General features: G+C 48.6%; 1 protein-coding gene across 2 annotated transcripts in view; it reads left to right on the top strand.

Annotated features, from left to right (window-relative positions):
• The first annotated feature begins 1,099 nt into the window (after positions 1–1,099).
• LOXL2 (lysyl oxidase like 2) overlaps positions 1,100–14,383 on the top strand; it is a 95,083-nt gene continuing 81,799 nt past the window's right edge. Inside the window, exon 1 of one of the 2 annotated variants that reach the window (XM_041766633.1) lies at positions 1,100–1,283. The gene's annotated coding sequence lies outside the window, so the exon portion shown is untranslated. The remainder of the gene's footprint in view (positions 1,284–14,383) is intronic. The other variant, XM_041766634.1, reaches the window with a different exon arrangement.

Raw genomic sequence — 14,383 nt, 5'->3', positions numbered from 1 at the left:
CTAGCAGAGTTCACAGGGGTGGGGGTGGGCGGTGAGTTAGGGACCAGGCTTAGGGTAGCATGCTAAGTTAGCTGTGGCCATGGGAAAAGTCCAGAGGGCCAAGGGAGGATGTCCTGGAGGCCAGTGACTTAGAGATCCACAGGGAGGAGAGGTCTGAGCTGGCGGTGAGTTTGGGACTCACCACCTGTCACTGCTGGCCTGTGGATTTGCTAGGGAAGGGGAGTCGGGTGGGAGGGGTGCAGGAGGAGGATCGCAGCCCTTAATGTACCAGACATCTACTGACAGTCCCCTTCTGGCTGCCGCCTGCCCAGAGGCCCACAGACTTGGTGCCTTGTTTCACAGCCGGCTGCCTCCTGTCTGGTCAAGCCTTGCTGTTGCTTAAGGGGCCCTGGGAATCCGCACAGAGGGCTCCCCCAACGTGTCAGACGCCTTTCACTTTGCCCCCAGTGCGAGCCTCAGAGCCAGCAACGTAATGTCCCTCTGCACAAGGCGCACCCCTCAGCCGTGTCCCGGCCGGTTCCCAGCGCGCAGGGCTTGTGTTAATCCCGGCCCCGGCGCGCAGGGGAGGACCTTCGAGGTCACTGAATCCGAAGCTCTTCATGACAAAGGAGACAACCAATCCTGGGAGAGGGACGCTTGTCAAAGGCCATAGATGTGACCTGCTGGAAGAAAGGGGGCTATTTGTTTTCATGTTCAGAGTCTGCTTTCCTCCTGGAGAAACCCGGACGGGCTGGATGAAAGTTTCTGAATCTTCACGGATCGGTTTTTATTGAGCGTCTATTATGCGGCGGAGAGACCGAGATGGGTTAGGGACGGCGCCTAATGCTGGTGGGTAAGGGCATGGAAGGGTTAAATTCCAGGGGTGTGAGGGCGGGGTGGGGGGGTGGGGAGAGGAATCTCCCAGAGGCAGGGCCCCGTCCCTGGCTTCCCCCGCTCCGGAAACCTGGGCGCGGGGAGCCTGGGAAGGCCCCCACCTCCCCCCGACCTCCCCCGCACGCCCGCTCTCCTATTTCCACAAAAGGGGCTGGAGGCCGGGCCTGCCGCGGTAGCCGCCTCCCGGGAAGGGGGTGGGGCCGGGGAGGGGTTTACCTCCCGACTGGAGTTAAAAGTACCGGGAAAGCGTAAAGCGTCCACTCCGGCCCGTGGCGTCCTGGACTCGGAGCCTCCTTTCTCCAACGGCCTGAGACGGCGGCTCGGGCGAGGGGCTCAGCGGCGACGGGCGCGCAGAGAGGCCACCGTGGAGAGCTGGCCCCAGCCTGGCCGCTGCGGGCCCCTGCTGCCAAGTAAGAGCGCCCCCTGCGCCCCCTGCGCCCCCCGTCCCCACCGCGGGAGGCAGGGGAAGCGGGAGCTCCCGCTGGGGTCTCCAGGCTCCGCTCCCCGCGGAGCCGCCTCTCGGCCGCGCTCCGGGTTCCCGGGCCCCGCGCGGGGCGCCCTCGGAGCGAAGGCTACTTGCTCGGAGAGATGCTGGGACCGCAGCCTAACGGGGTGCCCTTCCCGACGCGGGCGGCCCGGCCCAGCCCCACCTCTCCTGAGCCGAGCAGGCGTTGCGGGAGCGCGGGGCGCTCGGTGCCTTGCTGGCTGGGGGCGCCCGCGACCCGGCCGGCCCGAGCTAGTCGGGGCTGTTGCGCGCCGGGCGCCTAGGAGGGTGCGCCGTGGGGGCCGGGGACACTCGGAGTTGTGGCTTCTGGAGGGTGTGGAGCGCGCGCAGGGGACAGGGGGCGCCCTGGAGCGTCCCCGCTGCTGCGGCTCCGGGGATCCGGAGCGCACGGGGCTGGGGCAGAGTGGGTGGGGGCCACCGAGGCTGCGCCTGGGTGCCCTAGTGCCCACGGCCTCGGAGTTGGGTTTCTCCCCAGCGAGCTGGAAAGGCTCTGCTGGGCGCCCGGGCGCCGTGAGACGTGCGCGAGGGCAGGCGCGATCCGCACGCCAGGTATTCCCTCCCACGTCGCCCTGGCTCGTCCGGGGACCAGGGAACCTCTCCCGAGAGGCCCCGGAGGAGGAAAGAACCAGCACCAGCTACCCCGCGGATCGTGCGAGCCGGGTCGGCCCGGGGGTAGTGCGGGTCTCACCCTGGCACGGAGGCTCTCCGGTCTTTGCTGCCTGCGGTTTTTACGCAGGCGCTTTGGCCGCTGCGCTCTGCACCCCCTCCCCCCAACTCCAAATTTGGGAGCCTTCTAATGTAGCGGCCTGCTGGAGGTGTGGCCGTCCATCCGCGCCGGAATAGAAATGATTGGAAGAAACCAAGGAAGACCACCAGAAAACCCCCGGCGCGGGCGGGACCAGGGGACGCGGCGGATCTCGGCTGGGGGGGCGGGGGGGCGGACTACTCGGTATGCTAGACCTCAGGCCCAGGTGAGAAGAACGACATGCATGAAAACCAGAAACATGGCCCACATTTCTCCCCCTAAAATCTTTGAACTGTGGAGTTCTTTAAAATCAGTCCGATCGTTTCTTTTTGAAGAGAAGGAAAAACGCTGAAGCTCAAGCAAGGACCCTGAATTGGTGAATGTGGGGCCTCAAACCCCCCTTTATGCCACCTTGACCCTGTCTCTCTGGGAACCCCCTAGAGCCCATTTGTCCCCTTGGCTGGAATTATTTCGTTATTTATGATGTTTTCTGTACTTAAAAGTTCCGAGATGGGGCTTAAGAGAAGGCCAAGTGTTCATTTCCCTGGTCAGTGCCCAGATGAACGACTGACTCGTTGGACCCCGACTAGGCTAAATCAGTTATCACCCCCTCCCTTTTGTCCTGTTCTCCTTCCTGGCCCCTAGTATCTGCCCGGAAAGAGCAGCAAACCTGTGGCAAAATAAGTGCATGCTCCTGCGGGCCCCTGGGGCTCTTGGGGCCCAAGAAGATCCAGGCTCTGGTGTATGTGCCTGTGCACATGTGTGTACACCAGTCTGTCTCTCTGCTACTTTGTCGACTTGGTCTAAGGTGAATATGAAACTCAGGTCCAAAGACGAAGTATGTACTTGACATTATAGGTTGGCTGACATTTTGATGCATGGCAGACTGGAAAATTCTGCAAAGAGACTTCCACCTGTCTCCTTTCCAGCGGGGTTCCTGGCCTTTTGCCAAGTCCTTGCTCTCTGACCTCTGGATGACCAGTGTGGAAGGGTCTTTCTTGGGATGGAAACAGCTTTTCTATGCTCTGGGGATGACCATCAGTAAAACTTTGTGATGCCCCCCGCCCCCCGATTCTGCAGTGTGTATTTAAAACTTATTTTATATTCTGAAAAATTTCAAAATGCACAGTAGTAGAGAGAAGGCCCCCATATCTACTCACCCAGCTTCAAGTAATCAGTATTTCGCCTCACTTGCTTCTAACTGTCCCTTTGCCTTTTTCTTTTCTCATTGAAGTATTTTAAAGCAAATTTCAGATTTCATAATCATTCCATCCCTGTATATTTCAGATTTCAGTGTGATCTTGAAAAGGATTAAATAAAAAAAAAAAAAAAAAAAAAAAGAAAAGGATTAAATAATCATTATGCCATTATTCCATCTAAGAAAATGAACAATGATTCTTTACTATCATCTGATACTCAGCCCATATTCAAACATCTCCCAGTTTTCCCCAAAATGCCTTTGTGAACCTGATCTGAGTTCTGTTGGCTTTTATAATCTATGTTCATGTAGTATGTTATTCCTTTCAAACTACTGTTCTACCCACTGTGTCATTTGGTTGTTACAATGCCCTGTTAGAGAGTAAGATAGGTTCTGAATTTATTTTGCAGCTGGGTAAACCAGCAGACAGATAAGCTGTCCAGACGGCACAGCAGGTAGAGGGCAGAACCAGGACCTGACGTAGGCCCCCTCGTCCCTGGGCCACGGTGGTCCTGTTTCTCTGCGCTGTATCAGCTGTTCTCTAAAGCATTCATCTTGGCTCTGGCTTCATCCTGAGCTTATCACTTCCTATACACCTGCTATCAGAAATCCCTGTGTAAATATTTAGTAATTGGTCATTTGGCACTTGAGGTAGATCAGCTGCAAAGTCGGGAAGCCTGGATTTATTTCCCAGCTTATTGTGAAACTGTATGAAAGCAGCTTCCCTCTCCGGGTGGCCCTCTCTAAACTAGGAAGAATTTTTCCCCCTATTCTCAGGCTCCTGGGTCTGGGAGTGGGGTGAGTGAGACAACTGTAGCTGGAATTCCTGGACAAGATCAAGGCCCCAGAAAGAAATCTCATTGAGAACAATTGCCCTTCTTGGATCATCGCCTGACTGTTCTGGCAGCTGGATTTTTTTTTTTAAGATTTTATTTATTTATTCATGAGAGACAGGGAGAGGCAGAGCCATAGGCAGAGGGAGAAGCAGGCTCCCTGTGTGGAGCCCGATGTGGGACTCGATTCCAGGACCCCAGGATCACGACCTGAGTGGAAGGCAGACCCTCAACCACTGAGCCACCCAGGTGTGCCTGGCAGCTGGGATCTCTAGTCAGAGATTCCTAAATCTGATGACAGAGAAGAGGCTTCCCTCTGAAGTCCTTCACACACGGACAACTTTGTTTTCTCTGCTTCTGTCTGATGAGGATACAGAACACCAGAATTTTGTACTTTTAGCATTTTCATCACTTGTGTTTATTTGCTCTGAAGTGGGGTGATAAATCATTTTTACATCTTATTAGTAGGACTCGTGAATTGCAATTCTCCTTCCTTGGCAGGCTGTGTGGGAAAATGGAATCTTATTTCTTCACTCCTAGATTCTCTGTTCTCATGTTCATTCTGTTCTCACGTTCATTGCCCTGAAATATACATTGAATGAACAGACCTTCCTTAAAACAGGCAGCCAGGGACAGAGAAACGGGCTGCTTCCAATCCCATCATTCAGCTGGACAAACCCAGAGGGCACAGCGCTAACCTAGGGTCACACTGTCTTCTGGCAGCCACCAGTTCTCTTCCCCCTTAGCTAATAGGTGGTCTCCATGGGGGTAGAATTTCTAGGTGATTCCATGTCAGCAGTGGCAGTTGCTTCATTCCTAACATTTTTTTAAAGATTTTATTTACTTATTCATAAGACACACACAGAGAGAGGCAGAGACATAGGCAGAGGGAGAAGCAGGCTCCATGCAGGGAGCCTGATGCGGGACTCGATCCCAGGACCCCGGGATCACACCCTGAGCTGAAGATAGACGCTCAACCACTCAGCCACCCACATACCCCAGTTGCTTCCTTCCTTTTAAGCTTTGGGAGCATTAGGAGGTATAGTTCCCCCACTCCCAGGGCTGCCTGGATTCAGGATGGCTTGTAATTACCTTTGTTCATTTACCTCCGTGCAAGGGTCTTCGTGGCCAGTCAGCCTGGCTGTGTCACCCAGACCCACCTGTACTGCGGACCCTGCGTGTGCCTTGAGGCCTCAGATGAAGTGGCCGCAGCCTGCCCTCCTCCAGGCCCACAGAGCCAGTGGGACATGCATCCGCAGCAATGCACTGTTGAGCTTGTTCTGCAGCCGTGTCCAGGTTTGAAGTGAGTCTTCACACCTTCTTAGTTGAGTAATTCCAGCTGTGCTCCTGCTGTCCAGCATGGCGTGTGCTTGGCAGGGAACACCACCTGGCCAGGTGTGCTGGCGAGTCTTCCCCTAACCGCCTGTATCTGAGAAGTCTTCAAGCACCAGGACCATCCTTTCAAGGGTGATAAAGCATGAGGGCGACAGATGAGATTTCTGTCCAGAGTTCAAAAAAAAAAAAAAAATTCAGTACTTCTCTTAGCAAAAACAGCACACCCAGGCAAGTTTCACGTGGCAAGGAGGGGTGTAGAGTGAGAATGAACTCAGCAGATAATGAGGATGTAATTAGGATCACAGTCCATTTCTTCTTGCCCAAGGCTTTTGATCCCTTTATTGAGAGTATCTTTAACTTTGTATTGTAATATCATGTGCGAATGATGACATATTTTTTTAGTTTTTTCATTGTCAGAATCTCTGTTAACATAAGCAGACACAGCTGGCCCCATGGATGTTTTGTGCAAACTACCATATGTCTTCCTTGATGCATCCCCAACACGGAGCTTAAAGTATTTTCTGGGAAAATAATGCTGCTTGCCTATGAAGTGCACGATTTATGGGAACATAACTTACGTCGATGACTTGTGAACAGCTCACTTTGCTCAGTTTCTTTACACTGTCCTCGAACTTGGATCCATGAACTCTCCCACCACCAGCCTTGTACCATTACAGTCGTGGGGTAAATATAGCACAGCTTTCCAGAATGCCAGCATGACCCAAAGATCTAGCAAGATCTTTACCTAAATATCTTTCTAAATCAAATGCAAATATATTTTCCTAAGTATCTTTCTAAATCAAATACAAATATAAAATCGAGTACATTTTAAAAGTCAACTCCCTCCCCACCAAGAATAACATATATAGATAAAATGCCTCAATCCTAAGCATACACATGTATAAACTTTTGGTTTTGCTTTTATTGTGGTAAAATATATATAACTTAAAACTTACCATTTTATTTATTTATTTATTTTAAGATTTTATTTATTGATTCATGAGAGAAACAGAGAGAGAGAGAGGCAGAGGGAGAAGCAGGCTCCGTGCAGGGAGCCCAATGTGGGACTTGATCCTGGGAGTCCAGGGTCATGCCCTGGGCCAAAGGCAGGCGCTAAACCACTAAGCCACCCAGGAATCCCCAAAAACTCACCATTTTAATCACTTTTGAGTGGCATCACTTTTGGGTTCAGTGGCATTAAGTATATTTGCATTAAGTACATTCAACTTTCTCATCTTTCCAAACTGAAAGTCTCTGTCCCTAGTAAACACCTCCCAGGCCCTGGAGACCACCGTTCTACTTTCTGTGGCTACCTTTTAATGACTCTAGGTACCTCATGTAAGTGGAATCCTATGGTACTCTGTGTTTTGGTGACTGGCTTATTTCACTTGACCTATGTATCCTCAAGATTCATCCATGTTGTAGCATGTGTCAGAGTTTCCTTCCTTTTTAAGGGACTGTTCCATTGGATATGGATAGACCCCATTTTCTTTTATCCATTCATCCATCAATGGACACTTGAGCTGCTTCCACCTTTTGGTTATGGGGAATAATGCTGCTGTGAACTGGGCATATAAATACCTGTTCTGCATGAAGTTTTACAAAACGAACATGCCTTTAAAACTCCCACCTAAAAAAATAAAAAATTTTAAAAAATTTAAAAAAATAAAACTCCCACCTAGATCAAGAATAGAATGTCACCCAGAGTGTAGAGATTTACAGGGAAAGCAGGAGATGTCAATGACATGCCATGCCTGCATGTGGCTCCTTCAGCCACACCCCAGGGGCTGGGGATTGGATGCTCATTTTCTCTACCATGAGGCAGTTTGGAAGAGATGTTTGAAAAACACAGTTTATAATGTGAAAGGCCACAAGATGAGCTGTGAGATTTCAAGCAATGTCTGTCCTTAGGGGAAGATATTCCCACATATTTGGGATTTGCAGTTGCAGCTGTGTTAACACATGATCACTAAGTATAGTCCACCCAGGCTCTCCCTGGAAGTGGGGGGGGGGGGCTCGATGGACCCCGACTAGACTAAATCAGTTATCACCCCCTCCCTTTTGTCCTGTTCTCCTTCCTGGTCCCTAGTATCTGCCCAGAAAGAGCAGCAAACCTGTGGCAAAATAAGTGCATGCTCCTGGGGGCCCCTGGGGCTCTTGGGGCCCAAGAAGATCCAGGCTCTGGTGTATGTGCCTGTGCACATGTGTGTGCACCAGTCTGTCTCTCTGCTACTTTGTCGACTTGGTCTAAGGTGAATATGAAACTCAGGTCCAAAGACGAAGTATGCACTTGACATTATAGGTTGGCTGACATTTTGATCCATGGCAGACTGGAAAATTCTGCAAAGAGACTTCCACCTGTCTCCTTTCCAGCTGGGTTCCTGGCCTTTTGCCAAGTCCTTGCTCTCTGACCTCTGGATGACCAGTGTGGAAGGGTCTTTCTTGGGATGGAAACAGCTTTTCTATGCTCTGGGGATGACCATCAGTAAAACTTTGTGATACCCCCCCCCCCCGATTCTGCAGTGTGTATTTATTTTATTTTTTTTTTTTGCAGTGTGTATTTAAAACTTATTTTATATTCTGAAAAATTTCAAAATGCACAGTAGTAGAGAGAAGGCCCCCATATCTACTCACCCAGCTTCAAGTAATCAGTATTTTGCCCCACTTGCTTCTAACTGTCCCTTTGCCTTTTTCTTTTCTCATTGAAGTATTTTAAAGCAAATTTCAGATTTCATAATCATTCCATCCCTGTATATTTCAGATTTCAGTGTGATCTTGAAAAGGATTAAATAATCATTATGCCATTATTCCATCTAAGAAAATGAACAATGATTCTTTACTATCATCTGATACTCAGCCCATATTCAAACATCTCCCAGTTTTCCCCAAAATGCCTTTGTGAACCTGATCTGAGTTCTGTTGGCTTTTATAATCTATGTTCATGTAGTATGTTATTCCTTTCAAACTACTGTTCTACCCACTGTGTCATTTGGTTGTTACAATGCCCTGTTAGAGAGTAAGATAGGTTCTGAATTTATTTTGCAGCTGGGTAAACCAGCAGACAGATAAGCTGTCCAGACGGCACAGCAGGTAGAGGGCAGAACCAGGACCTGACGTAGGCCCCCTCGTCCCTGGGCCACGGTGGTCCTGTTTCTCCGCGCTGTATCAGCTGTTCTCTAAAGCATTCATCTTGGCTCTGGCTTCATCCTGAGCTTATCACTTCCTATACACCTGCTATCAGAAATCCCTGTGTAAATATTTAGTAATTGGTCATTTGGCACTTGAGGTAGATCAGCTGCAAAGTCGGGAAGCCTGGATTTATTTCCCAGCTTATTGTGAAACTGTATGAAAGCAGCTTCCCTCTCCGGGTGGCCCTCTCTAAACTAGGAAGAATTTTTCCCCCTATTCTCAGGCTCCTGGGTCTGGGAGTGGGGTGAGTGAGATAACTGTAGCTGGAATTCCTGGACAAGATCAAGGCCCAGAAAGAAATCTTTTTCTTCAGAAAGAAATCTCATTGAGAACAATTGCCCTTCTTGGATCATCGCCTGACTGTTCTGGCAGCTGGATTTTTTTTTTTAAGATTTTATTTATTTATTCATGAGAGACAGAGAGAGGCAGAGCCATAGGCAGAGGGAGAAGCAGGCTCCCTGTGTGGAGCCCGATGTGGGACTCGATCCCAGGACCCCAGGATCACGACCTGAGTGGAAGGCAGACCCTCAACCACTGAGCCACCAGGTGTGCCTGGCAGCTGGGATCTCTAGTCAGAGATTCCTAAATCTGATGACAGAGAAGAAGCTTCCCTCTGAAGTCCTTCACACACGGACAACTTTGTTTTCTCTGCTTCTGTCTGATGAGGATACAGAACACCAGAATTTTGTACTTTTAGCATTTTCATCACTTGTGTTTATTTGCTCTGAAGTGGGGTGATAAATCATTTTTACATCTTATTAGTAGGACTCGTGAATTGGAATTCTCCTTCCTTGGCAGGCTGTGTGGGAAAATGGAATCTTATTTCTTCACTCCTAGATTCTCTGTTCTCATGTTCATTCTGTTCTCACGTTCATTGCCCTGAATATACATTGAATGAACAGACCTTCCTTAAAACAGGCAGCCAGGGACAGAGAAATGGGCTGCTTCCAATCCCATCATTCAGCTGGACGAACCCAGAGGGCACAGCGCTAACCTAGGGTCACACTGTCTTCTGGCAGCCACCAGTTCTCTTCCCCCTTAGCTAATAGGTGGTCTCCATGGGGGTAGAATTTCTAGGTGATTCCATGTCAGCAGTGGCAGTTGCTTCATTCCTAACATTTTTTTAAAGATTTTATTTACTTATTCATAAGACACACACAGAGAGAGGCAGAGACATAGGCAGAGGGAGAAGCAGGCTCCATGCAGGGAGCCTGATGCGGGACTCGATCCCAGGACCCCGGGATCACACCCTGAGCTGAAGACAGACGCTCAACCACTCAGCCACCCACATACCCCAGTTGCTTCCTTCCTTTTAAGCTTTGGGAGCATTAGGAGGTATAGTTCCCCCACTCCCAGGGCTGCCTGGATTCAGGATGGCTTGTAATTACCTTTGTTCATTTACCTCCGTGCAAGGGTCTTCGTGGCCAGTCAGCCTGGCTGTGTCACCCAGACCCACCTGTACTGCGGACCCTGCGTGTGCCTTGAGGCCTCAGATGAAGTGGCCGCAGCCTGCCCTCCTCCAGGCCCACAGAGCCAGTGGGACATGCATCCGCAGCAATGCACTGTTGAGCTTGTTCTGCAGCCGTGTCCAGGTTTGAAGTGAGTCTTCACACCTTCTTAGTTGAGTAATTCCAGCTGTGCTCCTGCTGTCCAGCATGGCGTGTGCTTGGCAGGGAACACCACCTGGCCAGGTGTGCTGGCGAGTCTTCCCCTAACCGCCTGTATCTGAGAAGTCTTCAAGCACCAGGACCATCCTTTCAAGGGTGATAAAGCATGAGGGCGACAGATGAGATTTCTGTCCAGAGTTCAAAAAAAAAAAAAAATCGTACTTCTCTTGGCAAAAACAGCACACCCAGGCAAGTTTCACGTGGCAAGGAGGGGTGTAGAGTGAGAATGAACTCAGCAGATAATGAGGATGTAATTAGGATCACAGTCCGTTTCTTCTTGCCCAAGGCTTTTGATCCCTTTATTGAGAGTATCTTTAACTTTGTATTGTAATATCATGTGCGAATGATGACATATTTTTTTAGTTTTTTCATTGTCAGAATCTCTGTTAACATAAGCAGACACAGCTGGCCCCATGGATGTTTTGTGCAAACTACCATATGTCTTCCTTGATGCATCCCCAACACGGAGCTTAAAGTATTTTCTGGGAAAATAATGCTGCTTGCCTATGAAGTGCACGATTTATGGGAACATAACTTACGTCGATGACTTGTGAACAGCTCACTTTGCTCAGTTTCTTTACACTGTCCTCGAACTTGGATCCATGAACTCTCCCACCACCAGCCTTGTACCATTACAGTCGTGGGGTAAATATAGCACAGCTTTCCAGAATGCCAGCATGACCCAAAGATCTAGCAAGATCTTTTCCTAAATATCTTTCTAAATCAAATGCAAATATATTTTCCTAAGTATCTTTCTAAATCAAATACAAATATAAAATCGAGTACATTTTAAAAGTCAACTCCCTCCCCACCAAGAATAACATATATAGATAAAATGGCCTCAATCCTAAGCATACACATGTATAAACTTTTGGCTTTGCTTTTATTGTGGTAAAATATATATAACTTAAAACTTACCATTTTATTTATTTATTTATTTTAAGATTTTATTTATTGATTCATGAGAGAAACAGAGAGAGAGAGAGAGAGGCAGAGGGAGAAGCAGGCTCCGTGCAGGGAGCCCAATGTGGGACTTGATCCTGGGAGTCCAGGGTCATGCCCTGGGCCAAAGGCAGGCGCTAAACCACTAAGCCACCCAGGAATCCCCCAAAACTCACCATTTTAATCACTTTTGAGTGGCATCACTTTTGGGTTCAGTGGCATTAAGTATATATGCATTAAGTACATTCAACTTTCTCATCTTTCCAAACTGAAAGTCTCTGTCCCTAGTAAACACCTCCCAGGCCCTGGAGACCACCGTTCTACTTTCTGTGGCTACCTTTTGATGACTCTAGGTACTTCATGTAAGTGGAATCCTATGGTACTCTGTGTTTTGGTGACTGGCTTATTTCACTTGACCTATGTATCCTCAAGATTCATCCATGTTGTAGCATGTGTCAGAGTTTCCTTCCTTTTTAAGGGACTGTTCCATTGGATATGGATAGACCCCATTTTCTTTTATCCATTCATCCATCAATGGACACTTGAGCTGCTTCCACCTTTTGGTTATGGGGAATAATGCTGCTGTGAACTGGGCATATAAATACCTGTTCTGCATGAAGTTTTACAAAACGAACATGCCTTTAAAACTCCCACCTAGAGATCCCTAGGTGGCGCCGCGGTTTGGCGCCTGCCTCTGGCCCAGGGCGCGATCCTGGAGACCCAGGATCGAATCCCACGTCGGGCTCCCGGTGCATGGAGCCTGCTTCTCCCTCTGCCTATGTCTCTGCCTCTCTCTCTCTCTGTGACTATCATAAAAAAAAAAAAAAAAAATTAAAACTCCCACCTAAAAAAATAAAAAATTTAAAAAAATTTAAAAAAATAAAACTCCCACCTAGATCAAGAATAGAATGTCACCCAGAGTGTAGAGATTTACAGGGAAAGCAGGAGATGTCAATGACATGCCATGCCTGCATGTGGCTCCTTCAGCCACACCCCAGGGGCTGGGGATTGGATGCTCATTTTCTCTACCATGAGGCAGTTTGGAAGAGATGTTTGAAAAACACAGTTTATAATGTGAAAGGCCACAAGATGAGCTGTGAGATTTCAAGCAATGTCTGTCCTTAGGGGAAGATATTCCCACATATTTGGGATTTGCAGTTGCAGCTGTGTTAACACATGATCACTAAGTATAGTCCACCCAGGCTCTCCCTGGAAGTGGGGGGGGGGGGGCTCACATCCACCTGGAGAACTCCCCTTTTATCAGCTTCTGCTGGAACATGAGTTTTAAGCTTTAAGGGAAAATTGTATGGCCATGTCCTGCCTTCCTTTCTTCCTTTTCTTCCTTCCTCCTTCCTCTCTCTCTTCTTAACTGAAATGATTTATTAGTGGCCTTCTAGGTACCCGACACTCTGCCAGTCACTGTAGGAGACACAGAAATGAATAAGGCATGATATTTGACATGTGTATTTAAAATGAAATCATCGGTCAAGAATAATATTCTGATGGCTGGCGGCCAGCCCCTTGGTACCCACTAGTGCCAACAGCAGCCTAGAGCACTGCCAAAGAATTTGTGGAGTTGGGGCTTGTTGCAGCACATAAACAGAGGACGACTGTCCATCGGGTTACCTAGAATTGCTCTAGCATGCCCATAACCAAAGGGTAAGAATAGGTTTTTTTAAGGTTTTATTTATCAAAACAAAAATAAAATAAAAGATTTTATTTATCTATACATGAGAGATGCAGAGAGAGAGAGAGAGGGAGAGAGGCAGAGACACAGGCAAAGGGAGAAGTAGGCTCCCTGCAGGGAGCCCAATGTGGGACTCCATCCCGGGTCTCCAGGATCACACCCTCAGCTGAAGGCAGATGCTCAGCTGCTGAGCCACCCAGGCGTCCTAGAATAATTTTCTAAAGTACTTTTAAGCTGGGGGTCCTGGCTGGCTCAATCAGTAGAGCTTTTACTTGATATCAGGGTCATGAGTTCAAGCCCCATGTTGGGCATAGAGATTACTTTTAAAAAATCAAATATTTTTAAGCTGCCTTGAATTCAGGTACTCTTGTTTGAGAGCATTCTTGCTAAAAATGATGTTTAGAGGGACACCTGGGTGGTTGCAGTGGTTGGGCATCTGCCTTTGGCTCAGGGCGTGATCCCAGGGTCCCGGGATGGAGTCATGCATCGTGCTCCCTGCAGGGAGCCTGCTTCTGCTACTGCCTATGTCTCTGCCTTTCTCTCTGTGTCTCTCATGAATAAATAACTAAAATATTTTTTTAAAATGATGTTTAGAGAATATTTTAATGATGAAGAAAACAACCCTAAAATTTACACATTGGTGAAAACCTGTGGGGTCTCACACCCTTTTCCGGAAACCAGGCACTCTTGATTTTCTTGATTCTCTCCAGATGTTTTTCCTTCGGCGCAGCTCACGAAGCCACGTGTATCTCTCCCCACTCCATCCCATCCCCTATACCATCTGTTACACCAACATCATAACATTACCCAGCGCCAGGAGAGTTGCTGGTCTCCTCATGGGCCTCCTCTCCCTTGGTCTTAACCCATGAGAAACCATCCTTTTATGCAATAGCCACAGTGGCCCTTCTATAGCAGGAGGTGGTAAACTTTTTCTCTAGGGACAGATAGCAGCTATTTTAGACTTTGTAGTCCTTAGGCGCTGTGTTGCTGTTGGTCAACTCTGCTGTTTGAATGGGAAAGCAGCCACAGATCACAAGAAATCATTATGGCCTGGTTCCAATAACATTTTATTTCCAAAAACTGTATTTATAGATTTGTCCCAGGGCCTGCTGTTTGCCAACTCCTGCCTTAGGTCACAAATCCGCTCCCATTACCCTCCCGCTTACTGTTCATTGGCTCCTTATCCCCAAAAAGAAAACTTGGGCATTTCTTAGCATGACTTTCAAGTTTCCTCTGGGCCAGCCCTCTGCTTGCTCCTCCACCCTCACCTCTTCCACCTCTCACCACATCCACCCCCCGCAGCGCTTCTCCTTTTCATCCTGCAAGTGGAACCACATGCAGCTCCCCAAACAGCCTGCATTATTTCAGACCTGCCCTCCCTGCTGCTTTGAATGACCCCACACACACAC

Source organism: Vulpes lagopus, chromosome 8 (genome assembly GCF_018345385.1).
Source record: "Vulpes lagopus strain Blue_001 chromosome 8, ASM1834538v1, whole genome shotgun sequence".
Taxonomy (NCBI): Eukaryota; Metazoa; Chordata; class Mammalia; order Carnivora; family Canidae; genus Vulpes; species Vulpes lagopus.
The sequence above is the reverse complement of the archived record's forward strand: the minus strand, read 5'-3'. Positions and strand labels throughout refer to the sequence as shown.